Source organism: Melospiza georgiana, chromosome 5 (genome assembly GCF_028018845.1).
Source record: "Melospiza georgiana isolate bMelGeo1 chromosome 5, bMelGeo1.pri, whole genome shotgun sequence".
Lineage (NCBI taxonomy): Eukaryota > Metazoa > Chordata > Aves > Passeriformes > Passerellidae > Melospiza > Melospiza georgiana.
Genome location: NC_080434.1, coordinates 31,741,413 through 31,757,049, shown reverse-complemented (window position 1 = coordinate 31,757,049; position 15,637 = coordinate 31,741,413). Strand labels below are relative to the sequence as shown.

Sequence of the window (15,637 nt, the reverse complement as noted above, 5' to 3'; positions counted from 1 at the left end):
TTCTTCTTTCTGTCCATCACTGGGCGGAATATTAAGGTGAAGCTGCACTAATCCCTTTATTTTGTTTTTCCCCTTGGCTTTTTACTGTTTAATCCTGTGAGCATTTCCAGCCTTGGCTATGCAGGCTTCTGAAAAAGCCCAGCAGGTAGGCAGATGTTTGTTTCATAGGTGTTAGGTGTCATTTGTATCATAGGTATTTGCCCATGAGGGTTTGTGTCAAATTTGGAGGGGTGTGGGTTTTGTATCTGGGGACCACTCAGGCCATTGGGCCTGAAAGTCATCCCTCAAGTACAGAAACCAAGCAATTTTCTTAATTCCAGGTGTTATGTCCCTAATCTTCCTAATACAGTGTAAAGTATCTTTTTAAGAGACTGAGGTGTTTAGTTATCTTTGTGCTGTAGACAGGGGATTTGTTGGGCTGGCAGCAATGTTTTTCCACCTGGAGGTATCTTACAATAATCAACACAAGAAGTAATTGGTTTTCCTTTTTTTACTATTTTTTATTGTAATTTGGGGAAAATGCTTGGCTTAAATGAATCAAATGTGTTTAAGTGCTTCCTTCTAGAGGATTACTCTGTTATTTTCTTATGAATCCTCAAGGAAATGGAGCTGAAATCTGAGAAATGGATTTGCCTGTGGATTCCTGCAGTTCATGGTCTGCTGGGTGAGGGTTCTTTTGGCCAAGATAGCTCTGAGTAAAGTGTGAACTCCAGCTAAGATGAGCTAAATAGTTACCAAAGAGAAACAGTTTCAAAATAATAATTTTTTTTAAATTTTTGGCAAATTGTGCCTCAGGGATGCTCCAATGACTGTACCTTGTTCCAGCTCCCCCCACCACAGATGGGCCACAGGAACACACACCCTGAGAGCACTGGATTTGGGGTGTTGTGTGTGCAGGGGAGGCTCAAGGGCTGCACTTTCTTTGACTTGACAGCTGGGTTATGTGTTCTTTTTCCTCTGCTCATTTGTACCTGTAGCCCTTTCCTCTTTCTCCTGCCATTCCCTGCAGTTTTGCTCTTGTTGCCACCAAGAAACTCGGTGCCTATTTTCACTGTGCTTTCCTAGCTGCTGTCTTGGGGCTTGCTCCTGTGCAGCACACTGGGTCCCACAGCCTGCTCCTTGCTCCTGTCTTGTCCCTGGCCTCTGTGCTTTGGCCCTGGTGTCAGGGAGGGGGGTGCCAGGCTGTTTGCTTCGTGCACAGGGATGGAAGCGCTTGGAGCATCTTTCATTACTTGTCACACCTGGGTTAGGCTTTTGTGGGGCTTTTGTTTTGTTCTTCTAGAGAAAATCAAAGCAGTAGGTTTAGCACACAAAAGATTAAAGAGGTTTTACCTCTAGAAGCTGGGGACAGTGGTATAATCTTTCCTCCTACAAGCTTGTAGAGTTTTTCCTTCCTTTTTCAATGCCTGCTCTGTTGGGTGTCCCAGGGAGGGCTGGGTTCCTCACAAAGGATTTCAGGAGTTGGTGTTGTTTGACACAACTGCTTTGGTGATGGGTCAGAGAGGGAGAGGAGAATTCACTTTTTATTATCTTGAGTTTTTCCATCCTGGCACACGGGAGTAGCTTGGTGCTGGCATGGTTCTTTGAGAAAGAGCAAGGTTTGAGAGGTCTAACCCTTAAGAACTGTGTCTCAATGGCAAAGATTTGGTCCTACAGACCCAGACAGACAAGGGGAAAAAGAAACTTTGGTTATTCATGGAAAATCTTCTGTTATTCCTTGTGTATTCTGTTATTACCTGTAGTTCTGTAGCATCATTGTGTATGAAATACTGTCTGCTATTTTTCTAACAGAATGTGCTTGGAATTTAGAACTGAGGATGAGGAGTTGGATCTGTTCCCTACAAAATCCTGGGAGGCCTGAAGGCTTTGGGGAGGTGGCTGCTCTCAGCAGAGGTCAGGAACAGGATCAGGGTGACAGATGCTGCATTTTGTTGCATCCTGAGGCTTTATGAGCCCCCTTGACGCTTTCCCTGGGATGTGACTGTGGTGGAAGGTGATGCTGCACCACAGGGAGCTGAAGGTAAACCTGCCCCTCCCTGGGCACTGCTGCCCTTGGTGTCTCTGCTGTGCCACCAGACCGTGGCACTTTGCTGCTGTCACTGCCACCCCCCCGGGGCTGTGCCCTCCTGCCAGCCCCACCCAGGAGCTCCAGGGGGGTCTCTGTGCTCTGTTGGGAGCGTTGGCTGGGAATGTGCCTCATCCCTGGCAGGGTCCCTTTGTCCCTGGGCTGCCAGCCAGAGCTTTGGGCTGCTCAGGCTCAGGGCTGGATTGCCCAGGGCACTGAGAGGGAGCAGCACAGGGAGGGTGACAGAGAGGGGCTGGCAGAGCCCAGCTGGCAGCCTGTGCTGGTGCTGCAGGTGGGCTGGGGGCACTGCAGGGAGTGAATGTCCTCTTCCCTAAGCAGCCCTACAGAGCCCAGGTGCTCCTAGAGCAGGATTTTATTCCTTACTTCCTTTGTGGAAATTCATTCTCCCAATTGCGATGAACAACGCTTTATTTTTTCCTGGAGAAAACCACATGGCAGAGACAGCTTACAGAGGAGCCCAGGGCTGTGTTTGGAGCAGGGAGTGCTGAGAGCTGCGTGCCTCGCTGTGCCCCTGCAGCTACAGCCGGGACAAACACACAGCGCCAAGTCCCGTTTCCCAGCACTCCCACCTGGAGAAGCCCTTCCTGGGAGACAGCGAGCAGGTATTTATTTCCGAGCGCAGACGAGCACTATTTCAGTTTATCCCCAGCCGTTTCCGAGGCCCCGCCCTGGCTGTGCCCCAGAGCCCCGCTCGGACCGGGCCGGGCCGCGCCTCGCTGCTGCTGCTGCCGCCTGCCGACCGCGCTGCGCCACTGCACCCGGAGCGGCGCATGCGCACTGCCTCCCGGGGCGCAGTGGGGACACCTGCCGGCCGCAATGCGGTACTGCAGCGGCAGGGCGCACTGACCGGAGGAGCTGTGTGTTAGTGGGGGCAAATCGGAGCATGCGCAGTGCAGAACTGACGCCCCGCTATCACGTGGTGTGTAAGGGCAAAAGATCACCCCCCCGATGACGCGCATGCGCTGTGGCGTTCCGGCGTGCAGTGCTGCCTCCTTGTGGGGAGCGGCTCGTACTGCAGAGCGGCGGGCGGCGGTCCCGCCCGTGTGGGACAGCGGTACCGGGAGCGCCCGGGACCTGCAGTGTCCGGGCCCCGTGGGATGATGGAGCAGCCGAGCGGGTGTGGAGGCCGCAGCTGCGCTGAAGATGAGCGGGGAGCGAGAAGAGCCCTGTGAGGAGCAGGCGGCGGGGCCGTGACGGGGGGAGTGCTGTGAGGGGAGAGGGGGCGGCGCCGTGAGGGCGCGACTGGGGCTGCCGGCAGAGCTTGGGTTTGTTTTATTGCTATGAACGCGGAAAACAGGGAGTGAGGGGATACAAAAGCACTGCGGGTGGTGTTCGGGCAGGTGAACCAGGGCTCAGGGCACGGAATGGCTTTCCTGAGCTCCGCAAGTTCCTCTTCCCTCTCTCAGGAGCAGTCGTGAGGAGTTTCCCGTTTGGAGCTGGGCTTCAGAAGGAAAGAACCTGAGATTGGTGGTCCTAACAGAACTGTAAGTGTATGAAGCTTGCTGCTGTAAGCAGCCAGTAACTCCCAGGGATACTTTAACTATTAAAAATGGTGACTTTTATTTTGTCTGTGCACCAACCACTTGGCTTTCCCTGCAGGGTTCACTGAATTGGAATTCTGAGGCTCCTGGTGCTTGTGGCTGCAGCGTCTGGCAGGTAGAAAACATCACTGTGTGTCTGACCTGGCTTTGGATGTGCATTTCCAGAGGTACTCAGAGTGGGAATAGGCCAGCAGGGTGGTGGGAAGGGCTTTGTCCCATGTCTGGACAGCCTCATGGCAGGGATGTTTTCAAAATATCCCTTGTCTTTTGCTTTCCCAGCTCAGGGTGTTCACTGAATGGGGTGTGGAGTGAGGAGGTCTCTGTTATGATTGTGGGAGGTAGAGAAAAATCAGCTGCAGTAGGCTGAGGACCATCTCCTGTAATTTATGGAACATTTAATCCAATTGTGACCCAAACCTGTGGCGATGATTCTAAATAAGAGTTGGACTTTTCCTTCTCAGGGTCACTGGGAAGCATGGGACAAGAACTGATCCATAACTTCTTGCAGGCCCTAGCAGGAAGAGGAGCAGCAACCTGTGCTGGAAGAGTACCCACGAGTACCTGTGAGGTGATGATCTACAGTTTTGAAGCGAATCTGGCGAGGAAACCATGTTGTTTTGAAGGATCACCTCAGGTGGAATGTGTGAGAAGGATTATTTGACGAGAGAAATCTTGACTGCGAGAACTATGGCTGGGCTTGGCTCAAGTTAAAATTGCTGCCTTCTGCAGAGCTGCATCAATTTCCTCAGTTCCAGGGGAGGATTGCCCTGTGTTCTTGGCTTGTCAAAAGCTTTCATTTTGCCCCAGGAGGAGCATTGTGGTTTTGGTGCTGTGTTCAGCTGGAATAGTGCCTCTGGTCCCTTTTTAAGGGAGAAGCCAGAGCTTGGATTTCTCTCTCTTTGCTGCTGAAGGAAAGCCCTGAAGGTGCCTGCAAAGGCACAGCTGGGTGCTCTGGGAGGCAGGAATGGTTGTGCAATCCTGGTTTTGGCTGGGACAGTGGGCATGTGTACCCTGCTCACCTCCTCCATCTCCTGTGGCTGTCCTGCTTGAAATAAAAGTGTCATTCCCCTCGGTCCCTCCATAATTCCAGGGACATTGTTTATCCTGCTGTGGCTGGCTACTGGGCAGAGGAGATGCTGCCTCAAGTGTGCTCCTGCCCATCGTGTGCTCCCCAAATCTCTGCCCAGGGCAGTCCAAGCAGTGCTCATGCAGGTGTTAGCCTCGGACTGTTCTCCTGAGCTCAGCCTTTCCGTACTTGTTGCTGTGTGTGCTTTTCACGGACGGTGACTTTGCCCTGACAATTCTGCACTCTGCAGTCACAACTTTATTTCACTTCTTTTGTCTTTTCCCCTGCTTTCTTCATCTTGCCCTTTCCCCGCTGTTTCACTGCCCTCTACATCTTCAAACTTTGAGCTGTGTGCTTTCCTAGCCTCTTAATGAAAATAAATTAATAAATACGGGAGCAGGAGACTTTTTTGGGAATGAAGTGGGGGGGGCGTGGCTTGCCCTAAGGAGCCAAACCCCCTTTTTTAAGCGTTACTTTATCAACGTGCTTTGCGAGCTGTAGGGCCCAGGATAAAATCCTATTGCAAGCTGCGAGTTCGGGCGCAAATTGGTTTTTAAAAATAAATTTTCTAAGTGCTAAGAGTAACCCCATAGAAGCGCAGGACTCCCTCCCGCCGGCCTGGCCCCGCCCACCCCTCCTGAGGCCCCGCCCCTCGCGAGCCCGGCCCCGCCCACCCATCCTGTTCCCGCCCCTGCGTCCTGCCGACCCTCCCTCCTGTGTGAGGGGCGGGGCCTGGCGCCGCTGTCCAATCAGCGCGGCGAGCGGCGCGCGGGCGCGGCCAATGGCGAGTCAGGGCGGCAAGCTTGTGCGCCGGTAGCGGAAGGCGCGCGGCCCTTCCGGTGGGGCTGTGAGGCTGCGCGGCCGCGGCCCGGCCGGGCTCCGGTGGGGATGGAGCTTTGTAACGCGTCCGTGCTCCCGGCCCGCAGCGCCACCGCCGCTGGATGTGCGCGGGGGAGGGCCCAGGGTGAGCGCCGCGAGGCTGCGCCGTCTCTGGGCCTGGCCTGGTGGTGGCTGCGCGGCCCTGCGCGGGTCGGGCAGTGCCCAGGAGTTAATCTGTGTGTTGTCTGTAAAATAGCATGTTATATCTGTTCTAGTTCGATTGGTGTACTGAAATTTGGGTGTTCTTGCGTACGTGAGCATGTGAAATAAACCCTTAGAGTGCTCGGGGTACATAGCAGAAAAGGCACAGTAGTAAAAGTTATTTGTGGAGAAACAGGTGTTGTATTGTACGTTTGAGGAAGTGCTGAGTCTCGAAGAGTGGCTTAAAGTTTGTACAAGCTTACAAGAACAGAGTGGGATAGGGGGCTCCAATAGGCTGAGGATTCTCTCCTTATACTCATAAAACCCTTAACCCCACAGTGAGCAGGAAACCCGTGTTAAACCGTTCTGAGTTGTACTTTTTTTTCCTCGAGGTCACTGGGAAGCATGGGACAAGACCTGAATGATAAATTCTTACAAGACTTGAAGGATAACTTCTTGCAAGGCCCAGCAGGGAGAGGAGCAGCAAGTCGTGCTGGAAGAGTTTCTGTGAGTACCTGTGACATGATAAATGTAATAGTTTCATACTTAATCTGAAAAACAAAACTTGCTATTTTAAAGGAAAACATCAGGTGGAAGTAAGTGAGCTGTGAGTAAGATTATTTGATGAGAGATTTCTTGACAGTGAGAAATATGTTGTTAGGGTTTTTTTGTATAACTTCTGCTTGAAATAGGAGTGTTATTCCCCTCCATCCCTTCCATTTTCTGGGGTTATTTTTTATTATATTATGGCTGGGTAATGGGCAGAGGAAATGCTGTCTCCAGCATGGTTCCACAGCAGATGTGAGCAAGGTTTCGCATGAGCTTTAAAGGGGTCACAATTTCTGCTGCCTAGCAAATGTCCTGGGTGCTGTTCTACTTGGGATTTTCAGGGAGAAATGCAACACAAAAGGTTAAATCTGTGCCTGAGAGGATGGAATGTGCTGGGATGGCTTAGCCTTGAAAAGGGAAGCACTCCTTGGCTTATGCCACATAATGTTAGAAAAAAGGTACAATAGCCCCTGGTGGCTGTGCCCCGTGACTCCCTCGGTTCCCTCTCTGGCCGGAGCTGTGCGATCGCCTCGGAAAGGAGCTGCAATTCCCTCCTTCTCCAGCCGGGGTCATCCCAGAGCCGCTCCAGCCTGGGAGGGGCTCTCAGTGCGTGCTGCAGATGGTTCTGCTGTACCGATTTACCTGTTATGGCCTGGAAAGGCCTTTTTCTAGAACCCCTAGTACTTCAGAAGGTTTTTGGGGTATTTTTCCCGTTTATTTATTTTTTTTCCACTGCTCTGGTTCACGTCTGTGATCTGTGGTGTTCCCTGCTATTGGTCTGTGTGTCTTTTTAGTGCTGTCATGGAGATGGTCCAGACTCTGGTTCTCCTGCAGTGTGCTGGTTTACACGAGACCCCAAAGCGTTTCCTTAAAGCACTTCAAAGGACTTTCAGCTGGTGGGTCAGAAGTTGCTGTTGGCTGCCATCACAAAGACACACAGAGGACATTTTTGGTTCTCCCTGTTGTGTGCCTAGTGAGCCAGCAGGGAGCAGGTGTTCCCTGTGGAGCTGTGGGGTTTTCGGCCTGGCCAGTGCCTCTGTACCAGCAGCAGGGCTGCACCTGGAAGCCAGAGCCAGTGCGTGGCCAGAGGAGCTCGGCAGGCAGACAGGTCCTGACTTCTTTACACAGGTGTGTGTTTACCCTGTCTAGCCCTAACCTCTGCTCTGGTATGCATTAAACATTGCTTGTTTATCCAAGGTGATAAGCACTGCTGTTGACAAAAGCTTTGGGAAATTATGCAATAGTCAGGAACTCCTCCTTTATGTCCCAGAGCAAGTTTCTCAGCCACTGTGCTGATCTTTGGGATGGGCTTGCTGGGACAGGCCAGAGAAGATGACCCCAGCATCCCTGGTGTGTCTGAGCACCCTGCAAGCTTGGATGTGTGGGCTTCCATGGCAGTTAGAGCAAGTTCTGGCTGTGGTTCTGTGGGCACCAGTGCAGCCATCAAAAGTGTTTAGGTGCCTCCAATAACTAGGTGGAATCTGTTGGTGGAAATTAGGGAGATTAGTAAGATGAGGGTTTGTCCTTTCTCTGCTGTTCCACTAATTGGGGCTGTGGAGGGAGGGGAGGGGGGCAGAAGGTTTCCACCAGTAAAACCAGGCCCAATTTTGTTTCAAATGGTAGTACAGGCTAAAGCAGGTCTGAAGTTCATTGTAGCTTTTCTTTGTGTTTATTAGCTGTTACTTACAAAAGACCAATTAGTATAATTATTGCTTTCCTCCCTCCCTGAGATCCATCTCCTTAAGTCTTAGCTGTGGTAGCACAGACAAATCATTCCCATTCAGTAATTCCCAAAAATTCCCATCCAGTGCATGACCTGTGGATGGTTTTAAATGCCTAAAAATGGCATGATTTCCTGTGGTGCATGTTCCCCAGGACCAGGCTGCTGCCTGTGACTCTATGTGGGAAAGCATGTGGACAACAAGGAGAAGTGCAGAGCATCTTTTATTTTCTTGTTCTTTGCTGTAAATCATCCAAGTGAAGTATGAGTTAGGAGAGCTGAGTGTATTTCACGGAGTGTATGATTTGTACAATTTCAGTGACATAACAGCTGTGAATAACAGCCAGGTATTTGTGCTGTGGGGCGAAAGAAAACCTGCATGTCTTTCCTGTCCAGAGGAGTTTTGATCAATTTCATTACCCTGGGAAATAGAAGCCAAGTCTAAAAATCATAGAATGGAATTGTGGAATAGGCAGGATTGGAGAGGACTCTCAAAAGTCACAAGTCCCACACCCCTGCCATGAACAGGGACACCTTTCTTACAGTGTTCCTGAGTTGTTCTTCCTTCCTGTCCATGATTACAAGAGAGAAATCCTAGTGTTTGAGGTGGGTGTTGTTCATTCCCCCTTCAAATTTGGTTTGCAAGAATGATTAATTGTATTTATTTGCAGCACTGAGTGTGCTGCTGGACTTGGAGCTGAGCTGTGTGCAGGTTTGGGTTGATAAAGGAGATTTTCGTGGCCATAAGGCACATCTTGACTTTCCATGGGAAGTCAGGGGGTTGCAGTGGATTTTGGGGTAGCTCAGCAGGATTGAGCTCAATTTTCAAGGACTTTGGAGTGTATGGAAGGTGGGGCCACATTTAGGGTATAAGAGGGCATAAAGAAAACCCAAGATAATTTAGACCTTGAAAAGCATTAGAAAGATGAATGTTGAGAGTCCAGGAGATGACCCAGGGACTGCAGATGGAGCTGGCCAGGAGAGCCTGGATGCTGCAGGAAGCGATGGTGCACTGTAGGATTTCACTGGAGCACAGCAGCCACGGACACCCCTGGAGCAGAGGGCCTTTCTTTCCCTTGGGGACAGTCCTGTCACCTGACAGCACCTGTGAGCTCCCGTTGGTAAGGCACAGAACAAAGGGAACGCCTTGCCAGGTGCAGTTCACACCTGTGCTGGCAGCCAGAAATGTGCTCCAGGTTCACACGGGAGCACTGGGAGCGGGGCAGGGCCAGAGCTGGGCTCCAGCCAGGAGCCTCTGGGAACTGCTCCAGTGGGGTCAGCTCCTCATCCTCTCCCTCTGCCCCTGCCAGGCGTGGGACACAGGTGTCTGGAGGCTGCTGTACCCCACTGGGAGCCTGGAATGGGACAGCTGGTGGCACAGGGAGGGATGGGGTCACACCTGTGCTGCTGGGACAGTGCACAGTGCACACAAAGCACTTGGTTCAGAAATGTTTGCTGAAAGGACCTGAGCTGCCATGGTGGAGAGCAGGACACAGGGAACCTGGCTGGAATGCACAAGTGTCTGTGGACACTTCCTCGTTGTCCTTTCAGGCAGTTCCTGGAAGCTTGTATTTGTGGGGTATTTTGTGAAAGAATCGGTAGCATCCATAGCTAGAGGGTGAGTAATTGTCAGCTGCTGTGGGGTAGTCACACATAGAAAGGGAACCAGGTGGGAGATGAAGCACTGGCACTGCTAAACTCAAAAAAAAAAAAAAAAACAGATACCCTGCAGCTCTGAAGTAAACCAGAAGCCTGACCTCAGTCACTGTGTTGATTGTCACCTAGGAATGTATTTGTTCCATTCCCCACAATTTAGATAATGTCATATCACAAATGTGATAAGGAACACATTCAGGCTTGTAATAATCTCTTCTAATATACACTGTTATATGGAGCTCACCAAAGCAGAGCAGCACTAATAAAGTGTTTGCAATACTCTATGCAGTTAAGTAGAAAGACAAAGCAGGAAAGAAAAGGAAAAGGTATCTTTTGGAAATAGTAATTTCCTCCTGAAGTCAGCAGAGAAGTTACAGTGCAGGCCTAGCAGAGACACATGAATAGACACAGTGCTGTGAACTGGAGGTCTGTGCTGATGTTGGGGGTCTGCACACCTGGAGGAAGGGCTGGTGGCCTTCTTGGTCAGTGTATAATCATTTGTTGGGGGGTTTCAGCACTTTCTTGTGTTTCTGTAATTTTTATTTGAGCTCTCAGATGAGCTAATGTGCTCAGAGGACTGTGGATAACTCTTTCTTCCCTGTGCTTGAAGTCTGTATAACACCCATCTCACAGTGTGTCCAAACACTTGGTAGTTTCTAATCCATCCCTCCACTGTGAGCAGAACAATGCTGTTGAATGAGTTTGCATTTTGGTTGTTGAGGAGAATTCTCATTCTTGCTAGAGGAACTTGATGTAGCTTTTGCTTCTCTCGGCTAAATTGTAGTAATGTGGGTTATTGCCCAGACCAATTACTAAAAAAGGGGAAAAAGCAAATTGAGGTCAAGGTGGTCTGTGTCACACTAGTCTGCTGCAGCAGAAAAGGGACAAAGGAAGGGAAGTTCTGGTCTCTGGAGAGATGCCTGCCAATGTCCAGCCTTCTATGTTTTCACTGTTGGATTGAACCCCAGTAGGTTCTGGTAGAAAGACTGAGCTGACTGTTCTGGTAGAAAGACTGAGCTGACTAATATCTTGGCTAAATTGACCTTTTCATGGGGATTTCAATGGCTTAGGAACCTTACCTGTCCATTGTTCTTTCCTGGCTGCTTTTTCTCTGGTTTTTGACTCCTGTAAATATGTAAGTTTTTCAGTAGCTGAAGCCAGGAGCTTGGTGCTCGAGGCTGACCCATGGGATGCATTTCCAGCATTTAATTTCCAAGTGAGCTGAGGTGTGAACAATACAATCCAAGTTTGCACTCAGGAGATGCTCTACAGCCCCTTGCTTGCTCTCCCAGAAGAGTTGCCCCTAGAGAACACTCCTGGCTTACAGTGACACTGTGCAAACTTTAGTGTTTGTTCTAATGATAATAATAATAATAAACAACCTGGGAAGGACTGTTTTGGATTTATGGCTGCACGTTGTGTTTTGGCAAAATGAAATGAGCTAGGTGCTGCTTTCTAACCAATAGCTGTTGCGCAGGCCTTGGCTGTTAGCAGCAGAAGTCAAGTACAATATAAGACTTAAACTATTATAAAATAAACCTTATAACTCAGGGTAGGTTTGCTGAGACTGGTGTATGTAAAAGACATTTTCTGGCCTGGGAATGACAGACTGTCTTCCATCGTCCAGAGCCCAGCTGGAAAAACTAACCCTTCCTTTGATTTAACTCCCAGAGATGTTATTTTTCTTTTCAGCTTTTCCCCCCAGAATGTATCCATTAAATGTAGAGCAGTGAGGTTTGCTTTTTATGGAAAATATCTATGAACAATGGAGAAAGGATGAAACCTTAGTACAGCAAAAAAGCATACTACGTTCTATAAATAGTAACATTTTCCAAAGTGTGCTGACTGCCTCTGGTTTGAGTGCAGCAAAGCTTTGCACATTGCAGTGCAAATGCAGAGAGGAGTATGTGTCATGGTGAGCACAGACTGATCTCTGTCCTGCTTCCTGGGGAGGGGATGTGCCTTAGGGAAGTTGCCTGTTCTCTGGCTGCCTGTGGCCCTTATCTCCAGGAAAAATCCTGCTGTCCCTTTGAACAAGGCTGATCCAGAGAGTGAGGTGATGAAAACTTGGTGTCTTGTAGAGCTGACAGCTTAAACCTTGTAAATGAGGAAAGGACTGGAGTGTAAAGAGAGCTCTGCTACAGTTGCTGGTGATTATTCAAATAGCAAGAGGCAGGACACTGTCCTGGCTGGACAGGGTCCCACCCAGGGTGGGCTCCTGCCTTCCTGGTGGGGCTGGCCTTGGAGCAAACCTGGTTCTTGGGCAGGACAGTGTAGCACAGGGGACAGGGTCAGTGACATGTCAGCCAGTGTTCTGGGGTCCCTTCTGTCAATCCAAGTTCAGTTCATGGCATTCCTCCCTTGTCTTCTGTAAGCTGAAGTTGGGTCTGGAAAGAAATGCAAAACCATTTCATCTTTCTTTGTTGCCCTCCCTTTACAAAGGTGAGTGCTGTCTTTGCTGTTTGCTGTGGTGATGTCATTGCCTGATTCTCTGGCCAGTGGCTGTTCTGAGCACTGATGCTGAGGACATGACAAACGAGCAATATCCCAGGCTTTGGAGTTTAATATTTCAGGAGACACAATCAGGAGCATTGATTCTTTCTTTCTTATGTTTCTCCTCTAATTAAGAGCAAGTTTTTGGTTGTGGAATAATTCTGCATGTTCCTTAGAACAGTCACTTATCCAGAACATGGAAGCTCAGCAAACTTAGGAGGGAAATAATTGCAGCAGGGAGCAAAGATTTTCTGTGGGGTGATATCAGAACTTTACTTAGCAGATAGGAAATGGCCACTGCTCATTAGCGGAGCCAGTCCCACCCTGACTCAATTTCCCTTGGGCTGAGCTAGGAAGAAAGGCACATCTGTGCTCATGTCATGCTCCATGGGCTGCAGTCACACCTGGTTCTGAGGTGACTGCTGGCACTACCCAGGGGACTTGGGGAACCTCCCTAGGTGTGAATTTGCCTGCTGTCGTGGGCTGGGAGTGTTGGGTTGGAGTGGTTACCCCTGCAGTTTTCCCCCCAAGAAAATCTGCCTGGAAGACCCATCCTGACAGAAGTAACCCTACTCCAGCAGGAGGAAGGCTTTCTAGAAATCATTTGTACCCTGAACTAATTAAAATGAGGGATCTCCACTGCCAAACCACAACTGCTTTCTAGTGTCTGGAATCTTGCTTTAAACTGTTGCAAATACATGTGTTCTACATCTGTTCTGGAGAGTTCAGCCCTGACATTCTTTCATCCCATGCAGTATTTGTGAAATAAAAGGAAAAAAAGAGGATTGGATGTGCTTCATACAGATAGGATATTTAGTTAGCTTGGAGGTGTTTCCACTGTGGTTTCAGTGCTCAGGGACTGCTCCTGATGGCCTAGGTTCAATTGAAGCTGGTGACTACTTGTGACTGACTCTGCTCCTGCTTTAGTTAATTATTCCAGATCTGTTGTGGAAAACAAGGTGGAGGGGGAATGTATTGGCAAACATAAACAGCAGTGCCACTGCAGCCCTTGTTCCTTTACTTTGGAATGCACTACAGTTGGAATGGGCACAGGACTGTCAGTACTTCCATCAGGTTGCCTGCCTGTGAAGGGTTTTCCCCAGGCTCTGCTCCAGAGGGTTTCTATAACCCTTCTGTAGTCGTTGGTAAGTGCTCCTGGTTTGTTTAGCAACAGGAATCACTGGACATGGTAAATATGCCTTAGGGACAGACTCCTCCGTGTTTGGTGATCAGTAGCAGCAAGATGGTGATTGCACACAAGACAGCTTCTGTTCTCTGTGTAATTGTAACACTTGTAGGAGGTGGTTTTTTATTCAACTGGCAGCATTTGAGGTAAAAATATCGTCTATTCTATGATTCTAGGAGTAGTGTTGACAGTGTTGTCAAAATAAGGTGGGTTAAAATAAAATGAATTTTTCCTGAATTTTTCCTTTTACTGGACAAATGAAATCAGATAGTTCTGTTAATATTATTTGTTGAGTCATTCATTTTTCATCCCAGTGCCTGATTCCCTTTCCTCTGGCTCTGAGCACAGGTGAGAAGCTGGAGGTGTTGCTGGTGGATATTGCCAGAGCCAGAGGGTCTCAGGCTCTGCCCCCTCAGTTAGGTGTGCTCTTGGCCCTGTGTGCTCCATTCCCTTCTTTTCCTTGGCCCTGTGTGCTCCATTCCCTTCTTTTCCATCCAGTGTGTGTGTAAGTCCAGCATCCAGAGCAGGTGGAAGCATAAACCTCAGGGAGCAGCACGTGCTCTCGGGAGCTGAGATCTGCTTGTTCCAGTCAGCAAATGTTTCTGACACACCATGCTTAGTGATGGGCTTCTCCCAGGAGGGGTTGTTTTGACATGTCTCAGGCACAGACATTGCTGTCACACCACAGTGGTACAGAGAGAATTTATGGCAGTCACTGTCTGAGATGGGGACTAAATGGCATAAGAATAGAAAAACAGGCAGTGAGATGACAAATTGTCTCCCACCTCAGGTCCTAACGATCAGCAGGTTGAATAAATCTCAGCAGAAAACAACAGCTTCCCCCTGCTTTGCAGTGAGTATCCCAAAAGGCCGTGGCTGGGGAGGAGCTGGAGGAGGCAGGAGGTGTGCTGCACCAGGACCCTGCCCTGCCCCAAGGGCTTCCTTTCTTCCTCTGAGGGCAGGCAGCCTCAGGCTTTGGTGGCGAGCGCCTGGGCAACTGTGACCACCTGCTTTTTTAGAAAAACAGATACTTTGGTCAAATATGAAGAGAAGGTCGTGGGAAACATTTGCCACCCTTTCTCTTTTAATTAAGCAACCCCCAAACCCCAGCCCAGGCTTACCTGAGATCCCAGAGCTGTATTTGTGATGCTATAAAGCCACAAAGTGTCTATTCCCGAGAAGATTTCACAGTAACACTGTGACTGAAAAAAAAAAAAAACAATTAAATGATCTGTCTAGGGCTCAAGTGTCTGGAAACTGTTTCTTGGGCAGCGAGTGCAGAAAAAAAGAGTTTATACCTTGCAAGTGAACTGGCCTTCATTCAGTGGCCATGCCTGGCTCTTGGTTTGAGATTGGATGTCTGCACCTGAGAACTGTGTTGTTAAGGGGGTGCTGTGAGTACTTCGATTTTGTGACTACTCAGAATTTTTTTTAGATTTTTGTCTGGGCAGGTTTTCTCTCTGCTCAGACAGTCACCAACCAGGTATACCTAGGTACTGATAAAATAGAAATGCAAATGCCTCTGGTGCAAACCCCAGCCCTCAGAAAAGCTCTGAGTCTGGGCAAAGGGTTTTATGTGCTGCTGGCTTGAGTAGGTTCTGGTGGGCTACAGCCCCAAGAACTGGACGCTTTTCCAGGGTAGAACTGCATGTAGCACAGCTCTTGAATTGCAGCTTTGCCATCTGTAAAAGTAAGTGGCAAACTTGATTTAGAGGGATGCTCCTAATATTGTCAAGCAGAGTCCTCCAAGGAAGCAAAACAGCCAGACCTGCCATTTGTTTCTGCTTTATTGAACTCCACGTTACATCCCCTGTCCTTTCTCCTTTGCACTCTTACTTGGACATGCCCTCCACTTAGGGAATTGAAGTTCTGTGTTGTCCTGGTCTGGTTTGTGCTTATCCTGATTTTTAGACACCGTCTAACTCGGAGGTGCTGGAGAAGTGTCCATAGTTGACCAGGCTTTGTGTGGGAGGGAGCATTTTGGTGATTTTTTCCTGCTGCTGCCATAACCCCAGTGAGGTTAGGACCAAAACATGGCAAGCTGCAGAGTGAGTTATTAGCCTGAGCAATGGATTTAGCATGAGCGGTGTCCTCCCCAGGCTTCAGGAACCAAATCCTGAGGTGCTGCAAGCAGTGTCCCACGTGCTCTCAGTGTCCAGAGACCACAGGGTGTGCCCGGGCGTGGATCCCTCGGGCCTGCTCCAGGGAGAGTGTGCTGCTGTGGAAGGAAGGCTGTGTATTGTTTAAAAGAGCAAGTGCTGTAGGAGGAAATGGTACTGATGTGTCAGAATGGGTTGTGCATGCAGGACAGGAGACCTAT

At 49.4% G+C, this 15,637-nt stretch overlaps 1 long non-coding RNA gene across 2 annotated transcripts; it reads left to right on the top strand.

The window, feature by feature from the left end:
* Nucleotides 1–3,159: 3,159 nt before the first annotated feature.
* LOC131083784 (uncharacterized) lies at nucleotides 3,160–5,178 on the top strand. Of its 2 annotated transcripts, none has more exons than XR_009114476.1 (4): nucleotides 3,160–3,254; nucleotides 3,493–3,570; nucleotides 3,686–3,742; nucleotides 4,089–5,178. It is a non-coding gene; the product is annotated as an uncharacterized LOC131083784 (long non-coding RNA). The 2 variants fall into 2 exon arrangements; XR_009114477.1 differs by having other exon boundaries at nucleotides 4,136–5,177.
* The last annotated feature ends 10,459 nt before the right edge of the window (nucleotides 5,179–15,637 follow it).